This window comes from Mus musculus, chromosome 10, assembly GCF_000001635.26.
Source record: "Mus musculus strain C57BL/6J chromosome 10, GRCm38.p6 C57BL/6J".
NCBI classification, from domain to species: Eukaryota; Metazoa; Chordata; class Mammalia; order Rodentia; family Muridae; genus Mus; species Mus musculus.
Window position 1 is genome coordinate 80,996,760 of NC_000076.6, and position 18,422 is coordinate 81,015,181.

Consider the following 18,422-nt stretch of genomic DNA (forward strand, 5'->3'; position numbering starts at 1 on the left):
CTTGTGTGGTTATGTTCTGGTGGGGTGAGTCGCACAATCAAGTAGTGCAGACGTGGCTTCTAATATACTCTTAACATTTGGACAGACATACAGACGAAAGTATTCTTATACTTTTTTATATCTTCAATGAAATGTGTGTCCCTACATATGTGTGCAGTATCCGAAGCACCCAGAAGGGGTCGTCCTGTTTCCTCCGGAGCTGGAGTCATAGAGTTGGGAGCCCATGTGTGGGTGCTGGGACTTGAACCTGGGCTCTCTATGGGAACAGCTAGTGCTGTAGCCACTGAGCCATTTCTTATGCCCCATGGTGGGCATTTGTTCAATTCCAACACTCAAGGGTCTACCAGAGAGAATTTGTGGCCACAATCAAGGAAGGCTGTGCTGGCACAGGCCCTAGCATTCAAGAGGCAGAGGCAAGAGGGTTTCTGCAAGTTCCAGGCCAGCCTGGACTACATAATGAGACACTTTCTCAAAACAAAACATTAACAGCCCAGGCCTGGCCTCAGTCTGTTGCCAGGTGATCTTCCAACACGACACACTGCCCTCCCTTCTGAACTGAGAGTCCAAACAAATTTTTTCTTTATAATGGCTCCAGCCTTAGGCAGTTTGTAACAGTCACAGGAATCAATTAAGACGATGCAGCTCATACTCGATCCTGAGCCTCAGCAAACCTTTTCCCTTCTAAAGCAGCTGCAGCCTTGGGCACTTTGACACAGGCACAGAAACAGACTAACCTCGCAAGTTTTCAACAGGACTGGTAGTCAAAACGAAACCTTTTCTCCTCAAAGTATCAATCTTGCAGGTTTCCTCACACACCCAGAAAACAAAGCCAAATCTCAAAGGCACATCACGACTGAACACATCCAGCTTTTAGGTCTAAGGAGCCTCAACCCATGAGTTCAGAATATGGGGTGCAGGGAACATGGGATGTGGGAAACGGGGTGCCAAAATAGGTGTGGGAAACGGGATGCGGGCCCAAAGCATCTTGGGGTGGAACCAAGACAGCTAAGAGACTGACTGCATGGCTGTAACCTTTGCACCCTGACCCTGTCTGAGGTCGAGATCACCCCACACAGCACCATGGCCTCCCTCAGAACATCCACGCCGTGTTGCCAGGCATCGAGACCCCATCCTGCATGATCTCTGCATGATCCTGGACAGCCCAACGCCCCCACAGCCACCTTGACGCCCCTCTCCCACCCAGTCTTCAATGCCGCGAGCACAGCACCTACCTGCACCGTCCCACCGTCCCAGCACTGAGGTTCCAATAGAAAGGCTTCACACCCTGAAAAGAGAAACACTGTCCATTAATTAGGCACCGCAGGGTGCCAGGCTAGTGTCTGGGTCTCTGGATGGGAGGTCACGTCTGGCTCAGGCAGCGACAGGAACCCTCAACCAGCTGCTCCTGAGGCCCCGACAAACTGTGGGCTTCGGTTCCCGTGTGGGCGGCTTGCTGGGAACAGCAATTTGCTAAAAGGATGAGGCGGAATTCATAATTAATCTCCCGCGCATTTGAAAGGGAAATCGCGGGTGGGAGTGGGTGAGTATGAGACATTTGTCTGCAGAACTGGAGAGAGGATCAGGGGAATAGAGGCAGGGGACTGTCCATCTTGGGGCTGCCGAGTCAGAAGGCTTGGCACTTGGCTCAGGTTCACAGTGCGCCTCTCCTGCCACTCTTGCGGGACACGCGGGAAGATCCCCAGCCATAGGCACGCTCAGCACTCACAGACTCTTTGAGGATTTGAACCAGGTCATTTCTACAAAGCACTTTGTATACATTGTATACAGTGGGAGCAAAATAAATGCTGCACTTGCCCAACATGATTCATAGGGAAAGACGCTTATGGGTTTATTTCTCCAAACCCCTGTATCCCCAACACTATTTTCCTGTTTGTTTTTTGTACATTCATCTGTCCATCTGTCTATCTATCGGTCCATCGAGAGGGGTGGTGATTCTGACATTCAAACTCATGACCTCAGGCTTGACAGCAAGACGTTTTCATCTGTTGAGCCCTTTAGCCAGCCCTTATTTTATTTTATTTTTATTTTATTGAGACAAGATTTCACTACGGAGCTCTGACTAACAATCCTCCTGCCTGGGCTATGCACCTGCACTTTTTTTTTTTTTTTTTTTTTTGCCTCGCTATGCTATGCTGCTTGTGTGGCGCTGGGGCTACCCCGGGCCTGGTGCATTCTGGGATAGTGCTCCACCCAAACACCACCTTTCCTGAGTTTTTGCATGGTGTCACAGGCAGCTGTGATCCAGGCTACTGCCTGCAGGTGGCAGCGTCGCTGAAGGAAACGGCCGGAACCTTCGGGCTCCGAGGCTAGCCCAGTGATGAAAAGCCAGAGCTGGAGCAACAAGCCCCCTGAGTTTTTAGAGGTCCAGATTCCGTGAGATAAAGTGGATTTCGATGGTAGCATCTATAAAATAACACTACGGAAGGGCCCTGGGTGCCTGCCATCCAGCTGTCCCGCAATCACACTTCAGGAAACTGAGTTTCACACATGCTCAGACACAAACTGGACAGCGTCATCTAGGAGGAATTGGGGTGCATGCTGTGTGGACAGGGAGTTTATCTCAGAAGCTGGGGTCTTGTAAACACGGGGTGTGCGCTGGTGCCTATGCTGAGCAGAAAAAAAATTCCTAAATAATTAACTCGGGGTCCCCCCTAGGCGCCCTGTCCTTGGCCTGGCTCTATGTGGGGCGAGGAGCAGCGTTCACTCTGCCAAGAACGCCCGCGTGCAGGTCGAGGCGTCGCAGAGCTGCCCTGGTGCCCTGGATCCCTTGGCTCCAGCCTCTTCTAGAACCTTCGGGGGGGGGCGTCTCCCTTGCCCATGCTTATTCTCATCAGTCTCAGAGGACTCCAGGTCTCCTTGGCCTCCCTGAGAATGACACCGGACTGACAACCCTCCTTGTTCCCGAGGCTCTGACTCGTGACCCCTTCCTGCTCTTGTCTGCAGTGGGCAGGAGAGTATCGTTTTGGCGAATGAGGGCTGCTGGAGGGAGCATGAGACCCCGCAGCTACACTAAGACACTCCCCTCAGCCCCCCATCCTCCAGGATCATCCCCAGGGTGGACACCGTGGCCGCAGCATCCAGGACTTCCACCCACTCCTCGCCTAGGGTAACAGCCACGCGTGTCCCCGACATCACCCGGGGTCCCGTCGTGGACAATGAGCAGGCACAGTCATGAGGAGGTGACCATGAGAAAACGTCTTACAAACACGTGCTCACGCACAGCCATGCCCATATATTGGCCAAGTGTATGCAGCGCCCTCAAAGTCCAGAAGGGGGCATCAGAGCCCCGGGGAATGACGTCACACACGTCAGGGCTCCTTGTGGGAGCCAGTGACTAAACTCCAGTTCAGAAGCAAGAACATGTGCTTTTAGAACACTGCGCATTGCCACCAGTCCCAGTCAGACCCATTAAAAAAAAATAAGTACATTGTTAGCTGATTTAAGTCCCAACAGCCGTGGCCCCAAATTTCATCTTCCCATCAACTGACAGTGATACCTAAACGGACAAGGTACTTGAAAGACTCGAACAAGCCGGGTGGTGGTGGCCGCAGCGGTGCCCCACGCCTTTAATCCCAGGACTCAGGAAGCAGAAGCAGGAGGCTCTCTGGTCTACAGAGGCCAGCCTAGTCTACAGAGCGAGTTCCAGGACTGCCAGGGCTACACAGTGAAACCCTGTCTCAAAACAACGAACAAAAAGCGCTGCCCAGTGCACCCTGGGAATAGGCTGTCATAGAGAAACGCACATAACTATTCATTTGTAGGAAGGCCCATCGATCACGCATCTGTTGGTTTATTGGAACCGGGGCCCCACTATGCAATCCAGGCTAGTCTCGAGCTCAGTTATCTTCTTGTCTCAGTGTGATCTTGGTGTTAATCTTCACCATCACCTTGACAGTGACAGTGAATCAACAAGGAAACAAGCCCATCTGAGAGGAAGTCTACACATTGTTAACTGACGTGGGACCCACCCTGACTTGGTGAGGCTGTCAAACAACCTGAGGTCCTGGACTGAGGAGGCAGGAGAGATTAAGCTGAGCCAGAGTGATCACCTCTCTCTGCTTCGTGACTGAGAACCCCGCCCACTTCCCGCCGCCACGCCCACCTCCCTCCACCACGTCCTCCCCGCCTGGATGGACATTAGAACTGTGGCCAGAGGAAACCCCTCGGTCCCATAAATTGCTTGTGTCACAGAGACAACAGGAGCCGAAACTAGGACTCTCGGCTTTCCAAATGATTAGCCCAGGGGCGCCATGCACACGGTCCTGGGTCATCTTCAGTGGGTGCTCTGGGCCCTGAAGATGCTCAACAGAAGCCCCCAACCCCATATGCCAGGCGCTTCCTGAGCTGGGGCAGCCACGTGTCCCCAGACATGGCCCAGTGTCCCCTGGAAGACACAGTCACCCTCAGGTGAGACTGTTCTTCCCTGCACATCTCTCAAGGTGACAGGCATACCTCTCCAGCAGGTCGCAGCTCCTCCGCAGGGAGCGAGTGGGTGGGATGGGCTGTCTGAGCCCCCTTCCCTTCCCACGCTGACATGGGCACGTGGCTCAGGCACCGCTCTCCTGCAGGCTCGATATAGCAAAGCGGGGCCCTTCTTTTGTGCCACATGAAGCTGTCAACATCATCACCATAGCAACCATCTAAATATGTCACCCAGGAACACTGATTGCCAAGGCAGGGAGCAGAGGGTGACGGTTCCACTCTGGATGGGGTGCGGGGTGCAGGCAAGAGAGCATTGAAGCACCAGGGACCAGGGTGCTGAGTGACTGAGGTTGGGGGAGAGGGGACCTGGAGCTGGCTGTGTCACAGCCCTGAGTGGTCAGGGCAGAACAGTTGAACTTAAGGACTGAACGCCAACCATTCAAAGTATTTTATGCTTCTTGCGGGCACTGTGGTCAGGTTGAATCCTCCTGCCTCAGCTCCCAGAGCGCTGGAGTGACATTTCCACGGTGGCCAGCTTCCTGATTGTTCTTGAACATTCCGGTCCCCGCCTTGCGCCTGTGGCCAGCAGGATCCGTGCAGTCGTCTCCTCTTAGCTGGGAGGCAATGGAGTCCGACACACAGACAAGATGGGGCCTCCCTGGGGTACCAGGCACACAGGGTGGGGGCGGCCCGGACCCTGCAAGTGCTCGGCAAGTCCCCGGCTTGCACAAACTCCATGGCAGGAGTTCCCCTGGTGTGATATGGCACAGTGACTGGTGTGTGGAGACAGCTTGCAGGTGGCTGGGGGCGGGGAGGGGGCGCCAAGCCTGAGGAATGACCCAGTTCAATCTCTGGGACTCACATGGTGGAGGGAGAATTGGCCCCAGGAGTCGTCCTCTGACCCAGGCACTCACCAAGGCCTGAGCAGAAACAGAGCGAGACAACTGAATGTAGAGAAGCTGTGTCCAAAGGAAGAGGCACACGGGGACCCACAGTCACCTTGCAAAAATGCCCAATGGTGAACACTCACTCACACACACACACACACACACACACACACCACACGCACACACATCACACACATCACACACACACACACATACACACACATCACACACATATACCCCCCCACATACACACCACACACACATCACACATACACACACACCACATACACACACACACATCACACACACACACATACACATCACACACACATCACACACACAGATACAACACACACACACACAAACACCCTGGCTTATCTTCAGGGTGGCTGTGGCTCTGGGCTCCCATCAATCCTGGTTCCCTTTGGTGTCCCGCTGTAGTGCTGGGGTAGAACTAACCCCCCACGCACAGCAGAACTCACAGCGGAGCCGGGACCCAGCCCCTCACTGGGTGGAGGCCTCGTAGAACAAGGTCAGTACTGGAGAATATTGAGGAGCTCCCAGTGAGCAGATATTTCTGAAACCTCCACTCAGGCCTCCTTAGCACTCTCCTGCCTCAGGCTATGACCTTGGATCAGGCAGACATCAAAGACTGTCAGTGAGCTGCTTTACTGTCCAGAGGAGAGGGGACCGGCCATCCTGAGACCTGAGTCATGGAGCCGCCTTTGCCCTGCGCTCCTCAATTAGCTTATTGTCCATCTATTCCAAAATGTAAAATTCATTTAAAAAGAAATGGAGAAAGACGCCGTGCTTCCAGAGGAGACTTTGAAACCGGAGCCTTTGGTTCCCATGACAGCCTCCTAACGACACTATTATATAAAATCCAGAGAAGATACTAAAAACAGAATATGCAAATTAGAGAGGGGTGGGTCCGTGGAGGAGACAGGTAGGGGAGATGGCCCCCCATGCAAGGGGGCTGTGCTGGAGGAAGCTTCCGGAACACTGAGGGTGGCTGGGGACAGCACGGTGCCCTCACGCATGAGCCTGACTCCTGGGCCTTGTACAGCGTACAGCGTGCAGCTGGGGCTGGACTGAAAGTCAGCAGCCGCTTTACGGGTGGAAAGAAAACCAGAAGTGATGAAAGAAAGAAGCTTCTGGAATGGATTATGAGCCTATAATCTTAGCACGGAGGAGTGGGGAGGCTGAGGCAGGAGGATTGCTGGGAGTATGAGGTCAGCTTGGGTAACATAGCAAGACTCTGTTTAAAAATAAAAACAAAGCTTGTTACAATAAGTAAGCCGAATGAGGCAGACTGGGAACCCCAGCTTCTTAAATCTTAAATAAGAGGGTGACAAGCCCAAGGCTCGCCTCAACACAGAGAGAGTTCAAATCCAGCCTTTGTGTCAGAAAGAAAAAGTGGAAGAGGGCCAGCAAGAGGGCTCAGTACAGAAAAAAGCTTGCTGCCAAGTCTGATGACTAAAGTTCAGTTCAGTCTCCAAGACAGGGTCTCACTCTGTAGCCCTGGCTGTCCTAGAACTCACTGTGTAAACCAGGTTGGACTCCACATCACAGAGATCCTCCTGCCTCTGCCTCTGTCTCCTGAGGTGGGGGAGTGCTTGCCTGACACACATGAGGCCCTGGGTTCAAACCTTAGCATTGGAAGCAAACAGAAACGCATCAGAGCCACTGTATTCAATAGTGTGGATCTGATTAGAACTCAGTGCCCACAGGTCACATGTGGCCTTTGGTTTGCTCCTGTTACAGCCCCCAAGGCACAATGTCCTTCACTTCAGGAGAGATGAGAAACAGGAACTTTGCCACCAAAGCCACGAGGATCTCCAGGCAAAGTACACAGCTTGGCCTGCTAGTGAGTTAAGAGCCCCTGAGAGATAGACGGACAGACAGACAGACAGATGGAAAACTCAAGTTTTCTCAAAGGAGCTGAAGCTGGAGCTCGCTCAGTGAGAGCATGGCACTCTCAGCTCATGAAGCACAAAGCCGGATCCGTTTGCAGCATATACACCCGGTGTGACGGCACGCGCCTGCCTGTCACCCTGCACTCAGAATGACGAAGGAATGTAGGGACAGCCTGTGCTCCATGGTGAGTTTGAGGCCAGCCTGGGCTATGTGACACCCTGTCTCAAAAATCCAAAATGGGCCAAGCAGTGGTGGTGCACGCCTTTAATCCCAGCACTTGGGAGGCAGAGGCAGGCGGATTTCTGAGTTCAAGGCCAGCCTGGTCTACAGAGTGAGTGCCAGGACAGCTAGGGCTACACAGAGAAACTCTGACTCAAAAAAACAAGAACAACAAAATCCAAAATGGACTTTGCTTGGTCTCAGACAAGTAGATCCACCAGCAGCTCCTGTCCTCCACTGTAACAGTGATGGGCTGAGTTGCCCCTCACACTCTGGTCTGTCCAGGGGGGCTCATGACCTGTGCCTGCACTGGGGACTCACAGGACTGAGCTACTGGCCCTGGCTCCACACAGCTAATTTTCCACAAAAGGCTCTCTCGTTGCAGAGTCACCGTTCCCTGGGGTCCCTCCTCCTCTTGGGCTCTGCAGGGTGTGAGCACAGTTCCTGGCCCCCTCTTAGCCAGGCCAATGACACTGCCCCATACTCCATTTGTGGCAATCCGAGTCTGTCTGTGTCTGAGGTTTCAACACTCAGCATTATGTTACCAAGCTTTCCAGGGCTTGACGTGCGATGCGATCCTGACAGCCACCTTGGGATTTCTGGAGAGAAGAAGTCTGTCAAGCCTCCCGTCACCCCAGAGGCTGTGGGCTCTAATCTTGAGCAGCAGGAAACTGTGTGCACGTGTATATGTCTTTCACATCCAGCCTGCTGAGTTGACTGTGGGCCCCGCTGTCCAGCACTCCTCTGAGGTCTAGAAACTACTGTTGGAGGGCTATCTGTCCTGCAGGGACAGAGTGGCCTGGCCCCAGGGCCATGAACTTGAGATCAGCCCCAGGCAGAGATGGAGAGATGACTCAATGGTCCAAAACACTGATTGCTCCTGAAGAGGATCCAGTTCGGCTGGCTCTCAGCACCAACACATCGCTAACAACTGACTGTAACTCAGTTCCAGGGGACCCAATGCCTCCTGGCCTACAGGTACTATATGTGTTGCCTGGGGTCCCAATTCTCCACATGAGGTCCAAAGCACCTCTTTCTTTTTCACCTGGGACATTTGAGGTTCAGGGATGTTATGGGCTCATCATGATGAAAGTCACCGCCAAAAGATGCCATCCAGGTGGCTGTCCTTTCTTGTCCTATCTCAAGACACCCAGCCCCTGTCCCTCACCCTGCTCCAGAGCACAGGTAATTGGCTGTAAGAGACACAGGGTGCACATGCAACAGCCAGCACTCAGGAGGCTTAAGCAAGCCTATCAGAAGTTCAAGGCCAGCCTATAAGAGACTCTATCTCACTTCCTGTATGCTCACCTCTTAAAGCCAGGAGAGTTCAATAAATTAACTGGTGAACTTCCCTCTAAATAATCACCTTGAGCAATCCTTCCTAAGTGAAAACAACATCGTGTGACATTTCTGGAAGCATTGGAGGACTCTGGTCACACACAATAGCCCAATTGTGCGGCCTGGCTACACGGAAAACTGGCCCAGCATCAGCGGGGCACCCAAAGAAGAACTGATAGCGATTCTAAATCCAGGTCTTTCAAAACCTTTTCAGATCTGTGTTTTTCGAGGGTAGATTTGGCTCTCAGGCTCGTATGAGTCAGCTAACACCCTGTAACACACAGCACCAATACTGTGGATCGAGAGGCCTCGCTGTCTGTCATATCATAGCTCGCCAGGGTGGGCCTCTCCAGTGATTCCCCCTGGATGCCATGACATCACCCCAGCCCAACACCTATCCAGCAACCCCAAAGAGCTCAAACAGACCTGCTAACTGTACTGGAGTCCTAACCCAAGAGAGCATGCTACAATAGGCAACAAATGTTTAAATGTGGGCTGCTGGTACTCTGTTACACAGTGCTGGCTGAGTGATACAATCTGTCATTCAGTGGGATGCTGACAGTGCTGTTACACAGTGCTGGCTGACTGATACAGTCTCTCATTCAGATCCACCCTTGTGAGACTGCAATCCTTAGTGGCAGTCCAGAATACATAAAGAGCTGCCCACATGTCCTTACTTAGTAGCCTTACTCTTCAGAGAGTTTCTCTACTTAGCCAGGCTTGAAAATTGAGCATTTTTGAGAACTCTGTTGGTTAGAAAATGACACCATGCTGTTATATATACTGTGACACTCCTCTTAAAACAGAAGTATGCTAACACCTCCCCGTCTGGTTGAGATGAGAATAGACTTTTTAAAAATCTGGAGTTTTACACACTTGGGGACAGTCACACTATCACACGTAGAACGTGCTATAGAGACTACGTCAGACTGTGCGCAGCTGCAAACCATTTACAGAATCTTTCAATGAACCATTCTCAGACATAGTCACAAGCACAGAGGAAACACATCATCCCCTCCCCCAAAACACAACCAATGTGGCCATACCCTTCTGGAACACAACATGCCCAATTTAGCTGTGCCGTCATCCATTCAAGCAGCAAGCGCCTGGGCTGTCGGAACCTGGCTGTGTGCAATCACTGAGCTCAAGAAAACACTAGCGCCGGGCGTGGTGGCGCACGCCTTTAATCCCAGCACTCGGGAGGCAGAGGCAGGCAGATTTCTGAGTTTGAAGCCAGCCTGGTCTACAGAGTGAGTTCCAGGACAGCCAGGGCTACACAGAGAAACCCTGTCTCAGGAAAAAAACAAAAACAAAAACAAAAAAAAAACACAAAGAAAACACTAGCAAGTCTAAGTGGGTCTCATGTAGCTCAGGCTGGCCTCAAGCTGGCTATGTAGTTGAGCTTGACCTTAAACTTCTGGTCCTCCTGCCTCCATGGCCCATGTGCCACAATGACAGATGTACACTACCAAACCCAGCCACAAAGAACGACTTGGAACAGTGTAGTGTCTACAGTGCCCAGGGCGGAGACACCGGGTTAATTTAACTATTAAATATTATGAGACTATTCTGAGACACCTCAGAGGTCGGCACGTTTGGAAAAAGGGTCTTCATAGACTCAAGAAGAGAACATCATGGCAGTTTGGAGAGTCCTAAACTAACTGGCAGCAATCTGTATAACAAGACAGACAGACAGAACAGTAGGGGAGACTGTGACTGAAAAACAGCCTGGAGCCCACAAATAGAAATTACAGCAGCCATAACCCGAAAACCCTGAGGTATGCTAAGCCAGTGCTTCACCCGGACCCAGACCAGCACCTAGGGACTCTGGGCAAGGGCTCCACCCCGACCACGCCCCCAGCTCCTCACTGGGGCATTCTAAGCTGGGGCTCCACCTCTGACCACTCCCCATTCCTGGCCTTTCAAACTGAGGAAATACATTTCTGCAGTTTTGCCCGCCCTCAGATTGTGATCCTGCATAGGGCATCATGCCATGGTTTGGAGATTCCCCCTCACCCACTGAGGCTCATGTGTAGATAACTTGTTCTCGAACTGGTGGCGCTGAGGGCAGGTAACAGGACAGCGCTCACTTCATCCATGGGTGAACCCATCGAACCCATCATAGCCAAATAGGCTGTCAGGAGGCAGAGCCTGGATGGAGGGAGTGGGCTGTGAAGGAATAGAAGCCAACGGACTGAGAGTCCTGAAGCCCCGAGGAGACCTCTTAGCTGTCTGTCTCAGGCTTGGCACAGTGACTAATCCACACTAAGCCCCCTGTATCCTCTCCATCCACGGTCTTTCGTGGTGCCCCTCCTGGGTAGATGCCCACAGCCCCACAGCTCTGGGGGACCGCAGAGTGCTGACAGTGCCGATCCTGCATCCCTGAGACTGTGGCTCCTCAGCTGAAGGGGGTGATTTTCACAAGGGACACTAGGGAGACACACTCAGACGTAGAGATCTCACATTGATGTCCCCAAAGCACCCAAAGTCTCTCATTCTTGAATCACTGACAGCTCTGAAGAGAGGGACAGATCTGTGTCACTGCCCGAGAGGAAACAGGGCCACTTAATTACTCCTTTAACCAGGCTGCCCGGGATCCTGGTCTGCCTTCTGGATCAAGGATGAGCCTGTCCCTATAGATGTGTGACCAGGGATATTGTTGTCACTCTGGGGATCTCCTGGCACAGAGTGGGTCCTGAAGGCAGAGTCAGTGCTCAGAACCCTGCAGGGCCTGAGATGCCCACCAGGCATTAACATGCCACAGCCTTAGGCCTTAGCCGAAGTCCAGGCCTTCCATCATGTCCCTCAGCCTCCACCAGGTCACCTTCCCTGCTCTAGAACCCACAGGATCCACTGACAGCCCCTCCAGTTTCTAAAGGAGTCAGCTGAGACCAGTTACAGCTTCTGCCACTGGGTCCCTTAATCCTGTCACTGGTTTAATAAATATTAACACATTAGATAAACAATAGTCATATAAGCTTATTACAGGGGCACAGTTTCAGTCTGTTAGAATAGCCCAGGCTAGCCTCAAACTCAGAGACCCGCCTACCTCTGCCACCCGAGTGCTGGGAGTGAAGGCCTGGGCCATGAAACCTATCATATATTTTCGTTCCTTTCTATCTTGCCCTCACAGATCCAATTCCTGAGAGCACAGTCGCCATCTCCTCAGGCCTCCTCTTCACTTCCCTGTCAACTTCCTTCCAGTGACCCTGAAATCATCTGCAGTCTCCTGCTTGGACATTTCCTCTCATGAGGTCACACCGTCAAGTAGCCTGGGTCTCTCCACCAGGCTGGCCAGCCAGTGAGCTCCCCTTCTAAGAATTTTTTAAAATTTATTTTATGTATGTGAGTACACTGTCACTGTCTTCAGACACATCAGAAGAAGGCATCAGATCCCATTACAGATGGCTGTGAGCCACCATGTGGTTGCTGGGAATTGAACTCAGGACCTCTGGAAGAGCAGTGAGTGCTCTTAACCACTGAGCCACCTCTCCAGCCTGTCTTACCCCCTTCTAATGCTGGGGTCACAGACCTGTGCGTTCACACCCAGCCTCTACACAGGTGCTGAGGATTTGAACTTGGCTCTTCACATGTGAAAGTCAGGTGCCCTTATGCACTGGGCCGTCTCACCAGACCTCAGGACCTGCTTTGCTGGTACAAAGCCTACAAGCCTCTAACTTGAGGGACACTGGAGAGGAGAGTCCTATGCATGGCCACAAGGGCCAAAATTGCAGCAGGACACACTGACTGCCACATAGCCACTCTCATCACGGGGACACAATGCAAGCAGAGACAGACATCTGGAGCTGGCTGGCTCCACAGAAGTAGGGCACAGAGGACAGAGGGGAACTCGAGCCTGAGGTTGAGACTCGGGTGGACAGCCTGGGTTACATCCATTCCCATCTTTACAGAGACCCCAAAGCTCCAAGCCACCTCAAAAGACCCACTGATGTACAAAGAAAACTCCAAGGGGTACAGAAGATGCAATCTGTGGGTTTGATGGTGGCTAATGGCCCCGCTGGGCACTTCCTTCAGTGTTCTCAGACCAAGAAAGATAAAAGCACTCACACTTAAAAAAATAAACAAAACCAATCCTGTATACATGGTTCCAGCATGGGGTGGGGACAAAATAGCCTGCAGGAAGGAACGGCCCTAAAACAAGCTCAAATGCATGAGCGAACCCACACAACCAGGGCTCCACACACAATGGAAGAGTATCAGGCTGAAAATCAACACCAACTAGGCCCAGGAAAGTGCCTCAAAATACCCCAACTCATGATGCTAGTACCATACCCGACCACTTTGAGTTGACATGAAGGAGACTGGAAATCTCAGGGGGCTCTAGCCACATCTTTTACCTGGCCAAGTAGTACTCCATCTCAAACTCCTCCTTGGTCCTGTTCCTGGGCCCCAGGCCCCCTGAGAACCCAGACCCACCTCTCTGTCCCAAAGCAATTATTTTATTGGGTTAAAAATATTGCTTTGCATGTGTGTATATAGTGTATACACACAGGGCCTGCACACACGTATGGAGGCCAGCGGAGGATGCTGGGTATCTTCCTCTATCTCTACCTTTTTGCCTTGAGACAAGCGTTCTCACTGAGCCTAAAGCGAGGCTGGACTTCAGCAAGCTCCTCCTGTCTCTGGCTCTCACAGTGCTGAGGTCACGGGTGGCGTGGCCATGCATGGCTTATTAGGAAGGTTCTTGAGATTTGAATTCAATGTTCATGCTGGTGCAAGACCCATGGAGCCTCTCTCTTCTGGGTTCTCAGACAGGGTCTTACCATTCTAGTTCAAGCTGACACTGAACTCATGATCCCCCTGCCTCAGAGACCAAGTGCTGGGATGACAGGCAAGTCAATGCCACATACCTAGTGTGTCCCTTAGGTGTGCACACACACACACACACCCCACACATGCACATCACACACACCACACATCATACACACACACATACCACACACACATGCATGCCACACACACACCACACACACCACACATCATACACACACACATACCACACACATACACACACATACATGCACACCACACACACCACACATCATACACACACACACACACACACCACACACACATGCACACCACACACATACATGCACAACACACACACTACACACACACACCACACATATACACCACACACACATCACACACATACCACACACACACAAACACACACACACACACCAAACACAAACACACCACACACACACACACCACACACACACACACACCACACACACAAACACACACACACCACACACAAACACACCACATGCACACCACACAACACATACCCATACACATACACACACACTACACACACAAACACACCACACACACACAAACACACCACATACACACCACACACACACATACCCATACACACACACACACACACACACACCACACAAGCATGCAGCCGTCCAATCACATGATCTGGGACTTGGCACGGGTCCTGGGGTTGAGAGCAGGCTCACAAGGTGCCTTTGTTGGGCTGGGAGGAAGGAATGCCCTCAGAGCAGAGAGCAAGAGGAGCGGGAAGCTCTGCTTGGCTGGGGATGGGGCACGGAAGAGGCAGTGGGGTGTTAGTCAGGGTTCTCAGGAAGGCCACCGAGGTCCTAGTGAGAGTAGGAAACTGATCTGCGATCTGTGTGTCAGTTGTTAACCGGCTAGACCCAGCAAGAGGACAGGCTCTGAGCTTGGGGGCTTTGGGATGAGAAGGGCCCGCCGAGGAGAATGGATAAACTCACACCTTCGCCCTCAAAAAGAACAAAGAAGAAAGCCTAAGTTCAGTACAGTAAGCCAATATGACCAGGACAAGCTCACTTCAACGCAACAATTCACAACAAAAGTCAGAAGCAGCCGGGCGGTGGTGGCGCACACCTTTAATCCCAGCACTTGGGAGGCAGAGGCAGGCGGATTTCTGAGTTCGAGGCCAGCCTGGTCTACACCGTGAATTCCAGAACAGCCAGGGCTACACAGAGAAACCCTGTCTCGAGAGAAAAAAAAAAGTCAGAAGCAGTCCAGGTGTCTACAAATGGATGGTGTAAATACGGCATGGTCAGCCCACACATTGGAATACCACACAACAGTGAACAAGAGCCAGGCTCTGAGGAACCGAAGGACACAGAGATCAGTGAGAGACCAGGGCATAAGGTCGCACAACCTGAGACTCCATGATGGGAATGTCCAAATCAGGAGAACTGAGAGTCTGGAAGTGCATCTGTGGGCGCTGGGCGGGGGCGGGGGCGGGCGGGGGCCGGGCGGGGCGGAGAACGTGGCATTAGCCTGTCATCTATGGATCATGGCTGCACCCGGAGATGAGCTCAGGAAAACCCTAAATTATTATGCTTAAAATGTTGAATTTTAAAATATGCAAATCAGACCCGAATTTAAAACATGAAAATCGATCAGATTATCCCCTTTCCCAAGTTCTCAGGAAGAAGTTGGCAGCCGTTTGAGAAGGCTCTCCGATGTCCCATCGCGGACCCTGTCACCAACCCCCACCAGAGGAGACTATGACAGGACTGGTTTCCCAGGAGCCAGGGAGAAAGCGGCCAGACCATGGGGATGAGGGGCGGAGATAGGGAGCAGGCTGAGGTGTCTCCTACTCAGTCACAAATGGCGGCTTTTGCCTCCCAGTGTGGGAGTGGGACAGGAGGCAACAGAAACAAGTCCTCCCTCCTGGCCTTGGTGTCACAAGAACCTGGAATTGCCAGGGTCAGGTCAGCCATGAAAGGGCTCAGGCGTGGGACAATCTTCCACGGAAGAAAGGCAAGTAAGCGGTGACCTACCAGGCCGCTGTCATATAGTCACACCAGCCAGAGAGGAAACAAAAGAGTCTGGACTTTCAGCCTGTGTCAACCACAGTGGCTGTGGTAGCTGTTCTTTCTAGAAAGTTCCAAGGTCTCCACCAATCCCCACAGTGACAGGGTCTCACTGTGCAGCCCAAGCTGGCCTCAAACTCACAGAGATCCACCTGCTCCTGAGATTATGATATATTCTTGAGGTCCTGGGGACAGCACCGGGGGCCTGGTGCATGCTGGGACAGGTCCCCAACCCAGTGAGCATCATTCCAGTCACTATTTCTAGACACAAATTAAAAACCTGCGACAACACCTTGGCGGGCGGGGGCAGTTTTCCTGTTACTACTTGGTGTGCCAGAGCAAAAAACAAGTCTGTGCTGTGGAGACAAAGATTAGCCGCCCCACTGAGTGTTCTTCGCCTGGGCACACTGGACTCACTAGGGGACCCCCAAGATCCTTCACGAAACAAACTGTGGGTGCGGGCGATGCAGGCTCAATCACTCACAATTTCAAAGTCACACAGAACTGAGTGTGAAAGTCACTCCATTAAGCTCACTCAGGAAGCAGAGGCAGGGGGAGTTCCAGGCCAGCCTAGGCTACACAATGAGACCCCGTCTTCAAAGGAGGAAGAAGAGAGGAGGAGGAATGAAGGAAAGGAAGAAAGAGAGAAAGGAAGGAAGGAAGGAAGGAAGGAAGGAAGGAAGGAAGAAAAGCAAAGCAATAGAAATCGGAGTATGAGCAACCTTCACAGGGCCAAGTGTGGTGACCCATACCTGTCCTGCCACTCAAGACAGAGACTGGAGGATCAGGAGAGAGTTGGAGGTAGCCTGGGCTACAGGAGACCTTGTCTTAAAAACAGAACAGAACGAGCCACCTGGAAGAACTAAGCATCCTAACAAATACCTTGTAATCCCAGCACTGTAGAGCCTGAGGCAGGAGGATGGACATGGCTTCCAACCCTAGTGCCTCACTGGGGGATTCTAGGCAGGTTCTCCACCCCGGGCTCTATCCCAGTCCACATCCTTCCAACCTGGCTGCATAGATCTCAGGCAGTTTTTCACACCTCTGGGCTGTGGACACTGGGCCTGTTCATTGTCTGTGGGACACTATGGGCCCTGCAAGGCACTGTGCAGTCTTAGGCTCCACACTGCATGCCAGGACCTCCTCCCTGATTTGAGAAAGTTACACATGTCCCTAGATGTTACCCAGTGTTCCCTGCACAGCAGAGTCACCCAAGTTCAGAGACAATCTTACACTAAACTGCAAGCTGACTGTGGTGTTTTTGAGACAGTGTCTCACTCTGCAGTCGTGGCTGTCCTGGAACTCACTATGTAGCCTAAGCTAGCCTCAAATTTTCCATTTTTCTGCCTCAGTTTCCTAAGGACTGGGAGAGCACGCCTGCCACCACCGGGGTAGAGATTCTCATTTGCACCCCAGGATGGTGGGAGTCAAGGGGGGTTCCTCATAGTCTTTCTGTGACAGCTTGCACCAGAATGGCCTTAACACATATCTTCCCTGGCAGATACTGCAGGGAGCCTACCCAGGGCTAGCTGCCCTGCCCTCATGAGGAGGTAGGGGGGACTGAGGACTGAGGGACAGCAGCTAACAGATCAAAGCAGAGTCCCAAAGCCACTGAGAGCACTAGACCTGTCTGCAGCTGCAAACCGGTGAACTTGGTGCCTGGTTCCCTGACACCTGGCAACAGTTTCAGTGCTATAACAAGAGGTCCCCCAGCCAGCCACCGTCACCCTCTCTCCCACCTCGCCCCTACCCCCACCCCATCCCACCCCCGCAGTGGAGAGCTGCCCACACACCTTAACACTATTGCCCCTAACACTCCCACAGGAAGTTTCTGAAACAGTCAGTCAACACTGGAGCCTTGTGCACCCCAAGATCTAAGCCTATGTACCCTGAGTCCCTGAGAGGGACACACAGGTACCTTCCCCCTGCTCTATGTCTTTGTCTCCAAGGTGTTGGTACTGTGTGCAACCAAACAGCAAACAGGTAGTGCCCCACTCCTCCTTGACTGCACCCCACTCCTCCCTGACTGCACCCCTCTTCTCCATGACTGAACTCCATTCTTCTCTGTCTGTATCCCACTGTTGTCTGACTTCACTTCACTCCTCCCTTATTGTACCCCACTTCTCCTGACTGTACGCCACTCCCCTGACTACACCACACTCCTGTCACCTTACCCAATACGTATCTGACTGCACCAAACTCAGTCTTGTATGACTGTACCCCACTCCTCCCTAATTGACTGCACCCCACTCCTCCATAACTGATTGCCACCCATTCCTCCCTGATTGCACCCCACTCCTCTTTGACTGCACCCCAACTCTCTCTGACTGCACCCCACTCTTGTCTGACTTCACCCCACTTCTCTGGGCTGCCCCCGTCCTCTCTGAGGCAGCCCACTCCTCCCCGATACACCCCGAGTCTCTTCAGCATGCGGAGCTCACCTGCCTCCAGCCAGTGTCTCAGCAGCCGCACAGCCGAACGCACCGCGGGGCCTAGAGAGGGCTCTTCCATGGGGCGGGGTCTCCCGCGATGAGGGCGGAGCCTCTGTAGCATTCGGACCAATCAGAAGCCAAGGTGGCGGAGGTTGGTCCAGAGGAGGAGCCTAGGGCCGACAGTCTGGTAGGCTTAGCCTTGGGGGCAGGGCGGGGCTTCGGGCTCGAGTGGGCGGGCCAAACCCAGGAATGGCGTCTCCACGGGCCATTCACTAGCTGGAGGGCGGGGTTATGCGTCTAAAGATTGGCAATCAATGGTGCAATCAAAGGGGCCT

General features: G+C 52.6%; 1 protein-coding gene across 2 annotated transcripts in view; it reads right to left on the reverse strand.

Annotated features, from left to right (window-relative positions):
- Gng7 (guanine nucleotide binding protein (G protein), gamma 7) overlaps window positions 1-18,166 on the reverse strand; it is a 66,302-nt gene extending 48,136 nt beyond the window's left edge. The window contains exons 1-2 of one of the 2 annotated variants that reach the window (NM_010319.3): window positions 18,097-18,166; window positions 1,233-1,285 (exon numbers count right to left, since the gene is read on the reverse strand). The gene's annotated coding sequence lies outside the window, so the exon portion shown is untranslated. Of the gene's footprint in view, window positions 1-1,232; window positions 1,286-4,473; window positions 4,607-18,096 lie in introns of those variants that run through there. The other variant, NM_001038655.1, reaches the window with a different exon arrangement.
- Between the last annotated feature and the right edge of the window lie 256 nt (window positions 18,167-18,422).